Here is a 13,546-nt window from a genome sequence, read left to right on the forward strand (position 1 = left end):
CGTAGGTAAGTAGTCCCAGATAGCCGCTCAAGGCAGACAGGCAGACAGACCGAGATCAGAGACTAAGAAATGGCAGGAGAGGGGCTGGACTGGGGCAGTCCCCAGGCCAAGGGACGGCCGGGGGTGAGGGGACGGCCCCCGTCCTCCCCCAGTGCCCCTGCCTTCCCCTTCCCGCAGCCCCAGCCCCCTCCCTCACTCCGCACCCCTGACCCTCCTTCCCGCCCCCGCCGCGGGCGGCCCGGCCGGGCGTCCCGCTCTCCTCCAGCAGGGGGCGCCCTGGGCGCGCGGCGCCGACGCCGCGGGGCGCGGGGCGCGGGGCTCCGGCCGGGGCGGGGCGGGCCGGGGCGGGGAGCGGCCGGGCCATCGCGCCCCGGGCCGCCTTTAAAAGCCGGCGGGGGAGGCGGCCGGGGCCACCTCGCGCTCCGGTGTCCCAGCTCGCCGGCCCCGCCGCCGCGGTGCCCGGACCGACCCTCATCGCGAGTTGGGCGCAGGTAAGAACTCCACGCGGGGCCCGTGCTCCCGGGGACCCCCGCCGGCCTGGGGGATCCCGGCGCTCCCCGCCCCGGGTGGCGGCGACGTTGGAGACCGACAGCCGAGCAGGAGGCCCCCGCGTCCGCACCCCGCCCCGGCGGCCCGTGGGGACCCCCGGCCACTCGTCCCGCTTCACTCCGGGCGTGCAGCCGAGGTTCCGGGCGGGCGCGCGAGGCCGGGCTGGAGGCTGGACGGGGCTCCCGAGGAGCTGAGACCACGAGGGGGGGCCATCGGGGCAGCCCCGGGTCTCCCATCTCCCCGGCCGCTCACCAGGACCCCATCCCCGGCCCGGCACCTGCGTCCCCCGGCCCGGGACTGGCGCCCGCCCTCGCTCCCACGTGGGCACCTCGGGTCTCCGCAGCGCCCCCGAGGGGCTGCTCTGCCGGAGTCCGGGCCGGAGCCCGGAGGGAGGCGTGGGGAGGAGAGCCCGGGAGAGAGGGGAGGGGGAGGGCGGCTGGAGCCGAGCCCTCGCAGGGGCCCTGGGCTCTCGCCATCCGGGCTGGTGTCCTGCCCAGCCTTGCAAAGAAGGGGTTACAGGCAGTGGAAGCCTTATCCTCACTCTGCATTGTCCCTAATGACCCTTTCCAACACCTAATGGGGCTGGGGAAGGAGGTCTTCACAGGGGCTCCTGGTGTGTGTGTGTGTGTGTGTGTGTGTGTGTGTGTGTGTGTGTGTGTGTGTGTGTGTGTGTGTGTGTGTGTGCGCGCCCTTGAGATGAAAAGAGAGGGACATTTCAAGCCTAAAAGGGCTTTTGGGCCCTGGGAAAAACTCAGAGACCCCCCTAAGGTCCATCGGTCCAGCTTCCCAGGTAGACAGGAGTTTGTTTGGCTGTGCATCCCTGAAGGTAGCTGGAAGTGTTCACTGAATGGGCAGGGCCTGCTCCAACACCTGGCAGACACCATCTCATGTTAGAGAGCTTGAACCTGGACCCCAAGCCCTGCAACCGTACCCTCCTCTTCCCATGCTGCCCAAGAGAAGAGGGATAGCTGGGGCGCTCCACTCCAGGCCCGTCCTGGCCCTACCCTGCCTCCCTTAACCCTCCCTGTCCTACCCTCCAAACCTTTGGTCCTTCCCACTGGCTCTTGTCCCATCCACCCCACTCCCAGGTCTTTGAATTACCTGGAGAAAGTTCCTCAAAGTTCCACTGATGGAGTGAGACAAGGCTATGTCCATCTTTTAAAAAGAGGGCAGGGGCCGGGGGAGGCTATGTGTTCAGACACCTCTGGATCTTGACTAATCCTAGTTACTTAGGGGTCTGAGATCTGAGGATTGTGGTTCAAAGCCAGTCCTGGCAGGAAAGTCCTTGATACTTCCATCTTCAATAAACTACCCCCCCCCCCAAAAAAAAAGAGGCCAGAAGTGGCGCTGTGGCTCAAGTGGTAGAGTGCTAGGCTTGAGCAAAAGAAGCTCAGGGACAGTGCCCAGGCCCTGAGTTCAAGCCCCAAGACAGGCACACACACAAAAGGGCCTGCGGTGTCTCTCATAGGACCACAGTGAGCAATAAAATTGAATTGCATCCAGAAAAAAATTCTACACATAAGCATAGGCATCCTTTCTGCACAAAACTCTGTTCTAGGTTTTGGGAGTGGGGCAGTAAATTAAACAAAAGTGCCACCCCCTTTCCCTTGTGGAGCAGACATTAGCATAATTCTCTGTGTGACTAGGGGCCTGTTGTTCTCCCTCTTTGTGCCTTAGTCCTCTTTGAGGCTGTATAGATGGTAGTGAGGTCTCCATATGATTAAAGCCTGAACTTAAGAAAACAGTAGCAGCCAGGTAACAGATGCCTTACACCTATAATTCTAGCCACCTAGGAGGCTGAGATCAAAGGATTATGGTTCAAAGCCAGCCTGGGCAGAAAAGTCCATGAGACTCTATCTCTGACTAACCAGCAAAGATGCCGGGTTGGAGGCATGGCTCAAGAGGTAGAGCACCAGTTGTGAGCAAGTAAGTTTAGCAAGTGCAAAGACCTTAGTTCAAGTCCTGGTATTGGCAAAACAAAAACAATGAAACAGGCTACCAACCAATAACCATAGTAGTTCCAATCTCAGCAGAAATTCTAAGGCAGTGCAGGGCCCTGTCACTGCCTCTGGCCTGTGATCTGGCCATCCACTTTTGCCCAGGCCCTGCCCACTCCCCAGGAATCTACTATGGAGTAGACACACCACCCTCCTTGTTCACATTCAGAGGCCTCCTCCTTCCATCCTAGACTTATAGCTCCAGGCTGGTAACGGCTCTAGCTCTATCTTCCTTGTCTCCAGCCCTCCAGAGCCTTCTTGGGTCTTGGGGTCCCATGCAGGACAAACTGCCGTGTTGCAGCTTATGACACAGATGCCACGTTCCCTACCACATCAGATGCCTGTGTGGAAGCATCTTAAAAGATGGCAGTCAGTTGCCCAAGGACACACACAGATGACCTGGGGAGCCCATGGCTGTGTGTGTGTATGTGTGTGTGTGTGTGTGTGTGTGTGTGTGTGTGTGTGTTAGGAGGTCTGAAATCCCCAGTGTAGCCATCTTGATGCTGTCTCCCTCTTCATCCAGAGGCAGAGTCTGGAGCTCTTGCCTTGAAATTGGTCCTCCTTGGCTTTCTGGAACAAAGCCTAGAGCCAGGAGAGGGCTTTTGGGGAGCGAGAGCAAGCTGGGTTGAGAACCACACAGAATTCTCCCTTCGGCCGCAGGAATGCTGACTCAGCCCCAGCTCGACAAAGTCCAAGTCGTCATTGGCAAGCCAGGGCTGGGTCGTGTGGCATGGTTTTGATTTTTTTTTTTTCATTTTCTATTTTTTTTTTCTTTCTGGAGATGTCTTAACTTTTCAAGTACAGTGTGGCTGGATCGGCTGAAAGTTCATTCCCAGAACTGCTGGATGAGCCTGGACGAGTCGCTTGACCTCCCAGAGCCTCAGTTTCCCCTCCCTGCGACATGAGCAGGGTTGCTGAGAAGGGCCAGCCAGACCATGAAAGGCTGTCCAACTTTGGGCTTTGCCCCCGCCCCCCTACCCCCCCCCCCCCCGCATGGGCTGTTCTTGAGAAGTTAGTGGTTCCTGCAGACAGTCTCCACAGCCCAGAGGGGCAGAGAGAAGTCACCGCCTGGGTGTAGACAGCTTAAGTACTAGATTAAAGGCCAGCGTCTCTGTTCCCATCCCCAGCTGTGGGCCCTGAGGCAAGTCACTTTGCCTCTCTGAACATCTGCATCATTACCGGACACTCATATCCAGAGAACATTCAAGACTACTCTCCACTTTTTTTTCCCTTCCCATAACCCCCCCCCCAACTTTTCCTAATTGCTCCCAGAAAAACTCCACGCTTAAAGTTTTCCATGCTCAAACCCTCAGCCTTGCTTGTGGCATGAAGTCAATTGTTTGCATTTCATTTGACTTCTCAAATGAAGGGGTAACATTTGAGATGAGGGGCAGGGGTGGGGGCGTGGAGGGAGGAGGGAGGAAGAAGTTAAACCAGATGTGTTTTTGTTAAACTGTACGATGGTGGTCAGGCTGCCCCCAGTATTACCATTGCGCCTTCTGAATTCCGGTAATCTAGAGTCGGATTGCACGAAAAAATTGCAGTGTTCTTTCCTGGCTGCCATGGAGTTATTATTACTATTTTACATTTGTCTGAGGCCACAAAATGTTGGCCAGAGAACCCTCATCGATGCCTAGAATTTCAGGGCTGGCAGGCCTTTAGCAGTTGGCTCTCTCCACTGGCATCTTGGCCGGGCAGAGACTGAGACCCTGAGCGAGGAAGGGGCTGCCCCAGGGCCACACAGCCACGAGGGTCAGTCCTCTGCCTCCCAGCTCTGTGGCCTTCTCCAGAGCTGACTGCTCTCCTGCATTCGATGTGCATCCTCTGCAGTGTGGCCTTCGTTTCGCTATGGTCTGAAATACCTGCCCAAGGGGAGAGGTGGTGGCCAAGGGTTTTACGCTCAGGAGTACAGAGTCAAACGTCGATCGCGGTGTGTCACATCTCCTCCCTACGTCTCCAATTCCTTCATTATAAATCAAGATATCCAAAGAGCAGGAGGGGGATATGAGACTTCCCTCAGGCTTGGAATGAGTCTAGCTGAGTCCTTTGAGTCTCAGATCTGTGTGTGTGTGTGTGTGTGTGTGTGTGTGTGTGTACTGGGTCTTATACTCAGGGTCTGGGTGCTGTCCCTGAGTTTTTATATTCAAGGCTAGTGCTCTACCACTTGAGCCACAGCTCTACTTCCAGCTTTTTGGTGGTTAATTGCAGATAAGAGTCTCACCAACTTTTCTGCCTGGGATGGTTTCAAACCCTAGTCCTCTAGATCTGAGCCTCCTGAGTAGCTGAGATCACAGGCTTGAGCCATCGGTACCCAGCAGAGCCTTAGGTCTTCATGGCCTAGTCTGTGCTGGGTTACACTAGGTCAGGCACAAGCTTCCTTCCCAAAGTGACAAGGCATAGGGGGGCTAGGGGGGCAGGGGACCCTGGGCTCAAAACTTCAGCTTAGTTGCTGGTGTCGTTAAACCAGAGGTTTCGTTTTACATAAAAACATGGGTTTCTGGCTTCTCTTGAAAGATCAGAAGCTGTGGCCCCTTGAGGCTGAGTCCCTGCCTGGCCACAATGGCTGCAGCTAAATGACAGCTCCTTGTTTCACGTGACCGCAGTTCCCTCCGCGCCCTAGTCTTTCTTTCACACAGTGCGCGCCTTCCTGACTTTGCAGGCTGGCCTGAGGTTGCAGATTCTGGGGCCCTGCAAGGGGGAAGGGTCACAAAAGTGGGCTTTTACTTAAAAGGCTGCAGGAGGCTTGGGCCAGGAGAGGACCATGGCCACAAGGCCATAGCCCTCATTCATGGCCTGCTGTGGTGGGCCCACCTAGCTCTGTGGACGAACAGTACTGGGTGCTCTACTGGGAGCAGAGATTGTCCATCCATCCTGGGGTGGGGAGCTCCCTCGCCCCCTCCCCCTCACCCCATGCCACTTCCCACACAGGACCCTTGAGCGATTGTGTTCTCTGAGCCCCATGGCTCTCTCTTCATCCGCCTGTGCTGAAAGCCAAGGACAGAGGTGGTAGGTGGGTCCCCACTGTGGCCAGAACCACCATGTCTTGGTTAGATTTGAGGCTCTGAGGAGCTCTGAAAGACCCCGTCTCAACCAATATGTTGGGTATGGTGGCATGTGCCACTCTGGAAGAGGGGTAGAGAAGAGGGTTGCTGTCCAGGCTGGTCTGAGCAAAATCCCACAAGTCTCTACTTGGAAAAATGACTAACGCAAAGAAGACTAGAGGTGTGGCCCAAGTAGTAGAGAGCCTGCCTAGCAAGCATGAGGCTCTGAGTTCAAACCCTCAGGACTACTAAAGGAAAAAAGCAAATAAATCTAAATGCAGGGGCTGGGGATATGGCCAAGTGGCAAGAGTGCTTGTCTCGTATACATGAAGCCCTGGGTTCAATTCCCCAGCACTACATATACAGAAAACGGCCAGAAGTGGCGCTGTGGCTCAAGTGGTAGAGTGCTAGCCTTGAGCAAAAAGAAGCCAGGGACAGTGCTCAGGCCCTGAGTCCAAGCCACAGGACTGCCCCCCCCCCAAAAAAAACCCCCACAAAAACCTAAATGCAGTCAGCTACTCAGGAGGCTGAGATCTGAGGATCATGGTTCAAAGCCACCCCAGGGCAGGAAAGTCTCATCTCCAGTTAACCACCAGTAAGCCGGAAGTGGCACTGTGACTCAAAGTGCTAGAGGACTAGCCTTAAGCAAAAAGGCTCAGGGACAGCACTCAGGCCTCAAGCTCCACAACCAAAAAAAAAAAAAAAAACCAAACAAAAAACTAAATGTAACCTTTATATGGTGTGTCATATAAAGCCACCTTGTGTGGGTTTTTTTTTTTAATATTAGAGATGAACCCTAAAGTGTCATATACCAGGCTTCTTTGACTCTGTGTGTGTGTGTGTGTGTGTGTGTGTGTGTGTGTGTCTATTGAGGCTTGAACTAAGGGCCTCACACTCAGCTTTCACCTAGTGCTGGTGTTCTACCCCTTGAGCCACACTTACACTTCTGGGTTTTGGCTAGTTAATTGGAGATCAGAGTCTCACAAACTTTTCTGCCCAGGTTGGCTTTGAACTATGGTCCTCACACCTCAGCCTCCTGAGTAGCTAGGATGACAGGCATGAGCCACCCTTGCAGGGGCCCCTTTGACTTTGTATTACAACTATTTACCTGGGCAGTAACTAGGCAGGGCTGCTCTCTGCCCTCAGGTGCTGGGCCTCCAGGAGCTGGGTCAGGCCTGGTCTTCCTGCACGTTGCTTCTTTCTCACAACACCTGCTCTTATGGTGACTTCCCTGTCCCTTCTCCTGGGAAGGATTATGCACTTCCCTGTCACCAGTGTGTGTGTGGGGGGGGGTAGAGACTCCCCCCTGCTCCCACCTCTCCTCCTTCCCCCCTCCACTCCTCCCTTGGGAGCTCTTCCCTTGCTGCTCCTTCTTCCTTTCCTAAAACTCCCTCTCAAAACAACATCCACTGATGTCTTTTACTGCCGGCTGATGCGGGTGCCCCCCCCCCCCAGAATGCTCAGTGGGTCCTGTGGCAGACTCCAAGGGCAGGTGCCACCATCCACCCCACATTACAGGTGAGGAAACTGAGGCATGCCCCCTGTAGCTGGGAGGGGAGACGTAGGCGTCTGTAACACGGAGGACATCTTAGGGGAATCCACTCCTTAGTTCAGAATAATTGGAAGAATTGTGAAGAAACCCCAAGGTAAGCAGGGTTCCTCTCCATTGTTTGCCCAAGCTCTCACCTTTATCGCCTGAGTATTGCATTTTATTTTTTGTCAAAATACTGTTGTTGTTGTTGTTGTTGTTTTACCCCTTGACTCATCCTTATAATTAGCATTTAAAGGGCTTACTCTGGGCCAGAAACTGAGCTGTTTTGCATGGCCTTAACCTGTTATTCTGTCGGTTTCCAAAAAAAAAAAAGGAGAGAACAGAAGCTCAGAGGAGTTGAGTAACAGCCTCAAAGTCACAAAGCTGGGAAGGTGAGGCCCTACTCAGGTCTCCTGCCCAGCCAGATCAGCCTCTGCAGTCACATTTTCATGTCTGTAAATTGGAAGTGACCTACTACATGTTTGTCTGCGGCTGAACCATCTGTCTCTGGGAGGGTTGGGGTTCTCATGGGAGAGGTGGGGGTGGGGGGTGGGGGGAGAGCCAAACATAGGCACTTTGTGTCAGGTAATAGCATATCTTCTCACAGATAAGGCGCTTCACTCACTATCTCTTAGTCCAGAAGACAATGACAGTTCTAGCAGGGACCCAGGGAGTCTGAGTTTGAATCCCAGCTATGCCATTTCAAGCTGGGCAAATCCCCCTTTGGTTATCTCAACCAAATACCATCACGTCCATGAAACAAGGCCTTTGGACTTTTCTAGTTCATAACTAGCGCATAGCTGGCACACATACCACTCCTCTCATGCCCTGTGCCTGTGTCAGACATCACTAATCAATCACTGTGTTCTCCCTCTTAGTTCCCACCAAATGTAGTATGGTGCTCCAGGGAGGCAGCCAGCCATAAGCAGCTACCCAGAGGTGGCACGTGGGAGGAGCCAGACTAAATTTAGTGAGGGTACAGATGGGGAGTGCAGGGACAGGCCCAGGAGGGATGAGGTTTGCTCGACTTCCTTTCTTTGTCTGGAAGGATCTGGAGCTGGGCTTCACCAGAACCCGCCTCTGATGTGAGGTGGGAGCCTCTGCCCCGTCTCCAGGGAAAAGCTGGGCTCCGGGCCCAGCTGCTGCCTAGACTGGAGTATGAGGAACGGGAAGGTCCTAGGAAGTACGAGTTCCCCTCCTCCACCCTCCAGAATAATAGCCGGGGCAGAATCATCTAGAACAGCTCACTTTCCAAGTGGAGAAAGGGTGCTACCTAGATCCCCACCCAGCTGGTGAGGTTTCAATTCACATCCACGCTGCTCCCAGCCAGCCACCGGCCTCCTCAGTCGCCACCGACCATGGTCTTCCTCTGCAACAGTGCTCCAGGGACAGTGCTCTCCTCGGTCGAGCCTTCTAGGTGTGGAGGGATGGAGCCCAGGGCCCCCAGTGCATGTGCTCGTCCACTTACCGCTGAGCAACACCCCCCCCCACCCCCGAGCCTTCCTAGGACACTGGGGGCAGCACCAAAAATGGCTTTTCCATTTGGCAGGTTAGAAAATTGGGGTTCAGAGAGGGAAGGTGGGAGCCTAGGCTCCCATAGCGAGTTAGAGCCCCATCTGTTCCCTGATCCTTCTAGAACAGGTGGCCAATGGGAGCCCCAAGGGGAGTGTCGAGATGGCGTGGGGCCTGGGTGGTGCCCTGGACAGACCCATCCCATTCCAGTTCTAAGCAGCTCCTGTTCTAATCAGCCATGCCACTTTAACTTCTAACTTCAAGTTACTTTAACTTCTAACCTTAGTTTGCCATGCTTTATCATCATCATCATCATCATCATCATCATCATCATCATCATCATCATCACCATCAGGCAGCACCTGGAATTGAACACAGGGCCTTATGCCTACTAATGTGCTTGCACCTGAAATACAATCCTAATCCCACTTTTCAGGGAATGTGTGTCTGTGTGTGTATGTGTTTGCACGCTCATGCCAGTAATGGGGCTTGAACTCAGCTTTCTCCACTCAAGGTTGGTGCCCTACCACTTGAGTTACATCTCCACTTCCACCTTTTGGGTGGTTAATTGGAGAGTCTCGTGGACTATTTTTTTCCTTTCTGGCCTGGCTTCAAACCTTGATCCTCAGATCTCAGCCTCCTGAGTGTTTAGGATTATAGGTATAAACCATCAGTGCCTGGCTTGCCTGTTTTTTTGAGGCAGAGTCTTGCTATGTAGCCCAGGCTGGCCTTGAATTCAGAATCGTCCTGCCTTAGCTTCACAGGTGCTAGAATTACAGGTCTGCACTACCACACTTGGCTGCACTTTTCAGTATTCAAAGTCATTTCTTATTCACGAACTCATTAGGACTGCTGAAGTCTTTTTTTTTTTTTTTTGGCCAGTCCTGGGCCTTGGACTCAGGGCCTGAGCACAGTCCCTGGCTTCTTCCTGCTCAAGGCTAGCACTCTGCCACGGGAGCCACAACGCCCCTTCTGGCCGTTTTCCGTATATGTGGTGCTGGGGAATCGAACCGAGAGCTTCATGTATACAAGGCAAGCACTCTTGCCACTACGCCATATCCCCAGCCCCAACCTGCTAAAGTCTTATCCTCCTTTTGTAAAAGGGGAAACTGAGGCTCGGGAAGGCCAGGCAACTTAAGATTGACAGCAAAACCAACTGTCAAGTTCAGGCAAGTGCCCTGGGTCAGAGGGTTTCCCTAAATGTCTCCCCCATCTCCTGCGCCTCTGCCTTGGCCCCTGCTGCCCTTCTCTGCCATGTCTTCTCTTGTCTGTGTGCTCAGTTGGCTTCCTAGCTGCTTTCTGAACTCCTGCTTGGAGACCCGGAGCTCTGTGTAATCTGGTCACGTGCCCGCTGTCTGGCTGGGAGCCTGGCTTCCTGAAGGGCAGGGTCCCATTGCAGCCAGTCCTGCGTCCTGCTGTTTCACAGAGTGACCAGGTTCGGCCTGTATGGAGTGACTTTCCGGTTGGTGAGAGGCTGCACACTTGTCTGACTTCCTGCAGCACAATGGCTTAGTCACCTGGAAAATCTAAAAAGGTTGCCCTGTGTGCGACCCACGAGTCACCCCCGGCAGAGCCCTGGCCACCCTTCCCAGCCTGCCCTGGGGTCCTCCCCTCTCTACCAGTGAGGCCAGCTCCTGATGGCCTGGGGGCATGATTGGCAGCAGGACAGTGGGTGGCAGATTCCCTGCTGGCAGCTCAGGTCTTTAGGCAGGTGTGAATTTCCCATATCACACTTCTGGCCAGTCTTTTTGTCCATTTTATTTTATTGATCATTGTAGCCCCAGTTTCAAACATTTATTTTTTTCATTTTTCTTTCCTTTTTTCCTCCCTCCTCCTCCTCCCCCTCCTCCTCTCCCCCTCCTCCTCTCTCCTCCCCCTTTCCTCCTCCTCCTCCTCCTGCTCCTGCTCCTGCTCCTCCTCCTCCTCCTTCTTCTGTGCTAGTCCCTGTGCCTGGGCACTGTCCCTTCGCTTTTCACTCAAGGCCAGCACTTTAATCACAGCTCCACTTCCGGCTTTTTGGTGGTTCATTGGAGATGAGTTGCCTGAGCTGATTTTGAACTTCCATCTTCAGATCTCAGCCTTCTGAGTAGCTAGGAGTTCAGTGAGTGTGAGGCACTGGATTTTAATTTCCTTAATAATCCAAACAGTCATAATTCAGGCTTTATTCTAGTCACTCCCAGATCCATCCATCCATCCATCCATTCCTTGTAATGGAGGTTCAGAGAGGTTAAGTATATGTCCCCTAGTGCACAGAGTCAATGTCCAGTGCCAATAGTTTAATATCTCCCAGAATGCTGTACTCCAATATGGGGGCCTCCCCTTCCCCTGCCAGCCTGGCCCATACTGCCGAGACCTGGGTCCAAGGGTCGGGACTTAGAAAACGAGGAGGAGGTGAGCCAAGTGGCCATGCTGCCCTGGACTGTGAAACATCTCCAAGAACACATCCTGACTCCACCAGGGTGGGCACGTGGCCGGTCTTGTGACTCTCATCTGAGGAGCACAGAGCGTGGTGCCCTGTGTAGAAGCTGGCAGGACAGGGTGATGCAGAAACCAGGAATGCCTTCGAAGAAGGAGGATGGGGCCTTCCTGCCTGTGTCTAGGGGGAGATGTGTAACAACTCACTGTAGCCTCTGGTCAGCCCCGTGGCGGGGGCGGGCGGGCCTGGGTAATGATCCCAGATCACCATGGGAACCAGGCTCAGAGACATCCTGATTAGTCCAGTAGCTGCAGGACCGAGGTGCACCCCAGCATCAGGTGTCTGACCGCAGGCCTCCCCAAAGCAAAGTGCTTCTGAGGCTGCCTTCTGGGCAGCTCCCAGGCTGGCCCAGCTACTGTCTGATTCTCTGGGTGGAAGGCAGTCTCCCCATTTCCTCCGGAGCCGTCTCCACATCACAGCCGAGGCTGGGTATCGAGAGAGGTTTCCAGGAGGAGGGATGAATGGGTCACCTAACCCTGGCGGGGACAGCCTCTGCAGGGTGGACAGCAGCATCTAGGGCTGCTCCATACCCAGCAGCCTGGGGGACTAAGACGGTGTCATGGCACGAGGTGGGTGCTGTGTAATCGGAGTGATCCAGAGACAGAGCTGAGGTGCAGCCAGCTGGAGGGTGGGATTGGATCCAAAGCCTGGAGCTTCCTGCCCGCCTCCCAGGTCAGCTCGAGTGGACTGGTCATGGCTCCCTGCCGTGAGGAAGTCTGGCTGGGGAGCCAGTCCTGACTCCTTGACAAGTCTTAATATTTTGTTTTTTGTTTTTGTTTTGTCAGTTGTAGGGTTTGACCTCAGGGCTTGGGTGCTGTCTCTGAGCAACTTTGCTCAAGGCTAACGCTCTACCACTTTGAGTCAGAGCACCACTTCCGGTTTTCTGGTGGTTAATTGGAGAGAAGAGTCTCACAGATTGTCCTGCACAGATTTTCCTGGCTTTGAACGTCCAATCTCAGATCTCAGCCTCCTGAGTAGCTAGGATTTCAGGCATGAGCCACTGGCTCACGGCTCTTCATCTATTGATTGACTAATAATGATGAGTTGTCACTTAGCAAAGTCCTTGTGTAGTCCTTGTGTCATCCATGCCCTTTCTCCCGAGCTCCTTTGAACCTCCCAGAAGGGTTACCGGCATCCGTGTTTTTGTAGGTGAAGAATAGACACTCAGAGGAAGGGACAAGTTCAAGGCCATGCAGCTTCTAAAGCAGCTGATCCTGACCTGAATCTGGGCAGCCTGGCCCTCGTGTCTGGCCCCTAATCACTTAATAACTATTACATAATTCTTTGCAGGCCAGATGTATAAACTTTTGGGGGGAGGGGTGAAGGGCTCGAACTCAGGGTCTGGGTGCTGTTCCTTAGGTTTTCACTCAGGGCTAGCACTCTTTGAACCACAACTCCATTGTTAGCTTTTGGGTGGTTAATTAGAGATAAGAGTCTTATGAACTTTCCAGCCTAGGCTGGCTTTGAACTTCAATTCTCAGATCTCAGCCTCCTGAGTAGCTAGGATTACAGGTGTGAGCCATCAGCACTTGGCTTCTAAACTCCTCTTGAACATGTTTTTTTAGGACCCAAACTCACCATCCATGGGGAGGGGGGCTGTCAGAGTGGAGTAAACAACCCAAATGAACTATGTAATGACCCTGGTGGGGGGGTCGTTGAGGTCTGACACCCCTAAGCCACAGCTGGGGCCATTTATCAGCCTCCTGTGATTGGGGTGAGGAAGGAGGGATGCAGAGAGAATGGGGATCTAGCAGGGCAGGGTCAGGAGGAGGACAGCTCAATTAGCTTGGTGGAGGCTGTTGCTAAAACAGAAGCCTCTGTGGGGGACCGGCCCAGCCTGCTCCCAGTGCTCTGGCTTGCAGCCTGCCCCTCCTGAGTGTCTATCTCCCGTTTCCAGAGTTCTTCCTGGGGTGGGGGATCTCTGGGCACTGGTGTGAGTAAGAACTTTACTCTGAAGTTCCTCCTTCACCACTCTGCTCCCTGCCTGCCCCATTTCCCCCTCTTGGAGGAAACACATTCTTTCCTTTTGGGGAGATGCATGATTTGAATGATCAAGAGCTTCCTGCTGGTCCCTGGCCAAGCAGAGCTGGGCCGTGCCAGGCCTCTGGCTGGGCTCGAGGCAGGTCTGCCAGCATCCACATTCTGTCATCCTCCAGTCGCTACAGGCAAACGACAGAGGAGAATGTATGTGGAGCTGTCTGTGTGACAGGGGCAGCCTTGGCTTGGGCCTTGTCCCCTCACCAGCTGGAGTGGCTCTGAGGGAGATGTGAAAGGCACCCCTGTCCCGGGGAATTCCTACTGCAACGGACTTTCTTGGCAATTCACCTGGGAGCATCTTGGCCTCTGCAAGGGTGGAGAAGGGAGGAAGGGGGAAAGGATGGGTACAGATGACATTCATTCATTCAGTCATTCTGCAGACATTTCTTAAGGCCAGGTAGCT

The 13,546-nt window shown here is 54.3% G+C and overlaps 1 protein-coding gene across 2 annotated transcripts in view; it reads left to right on the plus strand.

Annotated features, from left to right (window-relative positions):
• Positions 1-339: 339 nt before the first annotated feature.
• Alpl (alkaline phosphatase, biomineralization associated) overlaps positions 340-13,546 on the plus strand; it is a 52,207-nt gene continuing 39,000 nt past the window's right edge. Inside the window, exon 1 of one of the 2 annotated variants that reach the window (XM_048350443.1) lies at positions 340-491. The gene's annotated coding sequence lies outside the window, so the exon portion shown is untranslated. The remainder of the gene's footprint in view (positions 492-13,546) is intronic. The other variant, XM_048350444.1, reaches the window with a different exon arrangement.

Source organism: Perognathus longimembris, chromosome 7, assembly GCF_023159225.1.
Source record: "Perognathus longimembris pacificus isolate PPM17 chromosome 7, ASM2315922v1, whole genome shotgun sequence".
In the NCBI taxonomy this organism is placed as follows: Eukaryota; Metazoa; Chordata; class Mammalia; order Rodentia; family Heteromyidae; genus Perognathus; species Perognathus longimembris.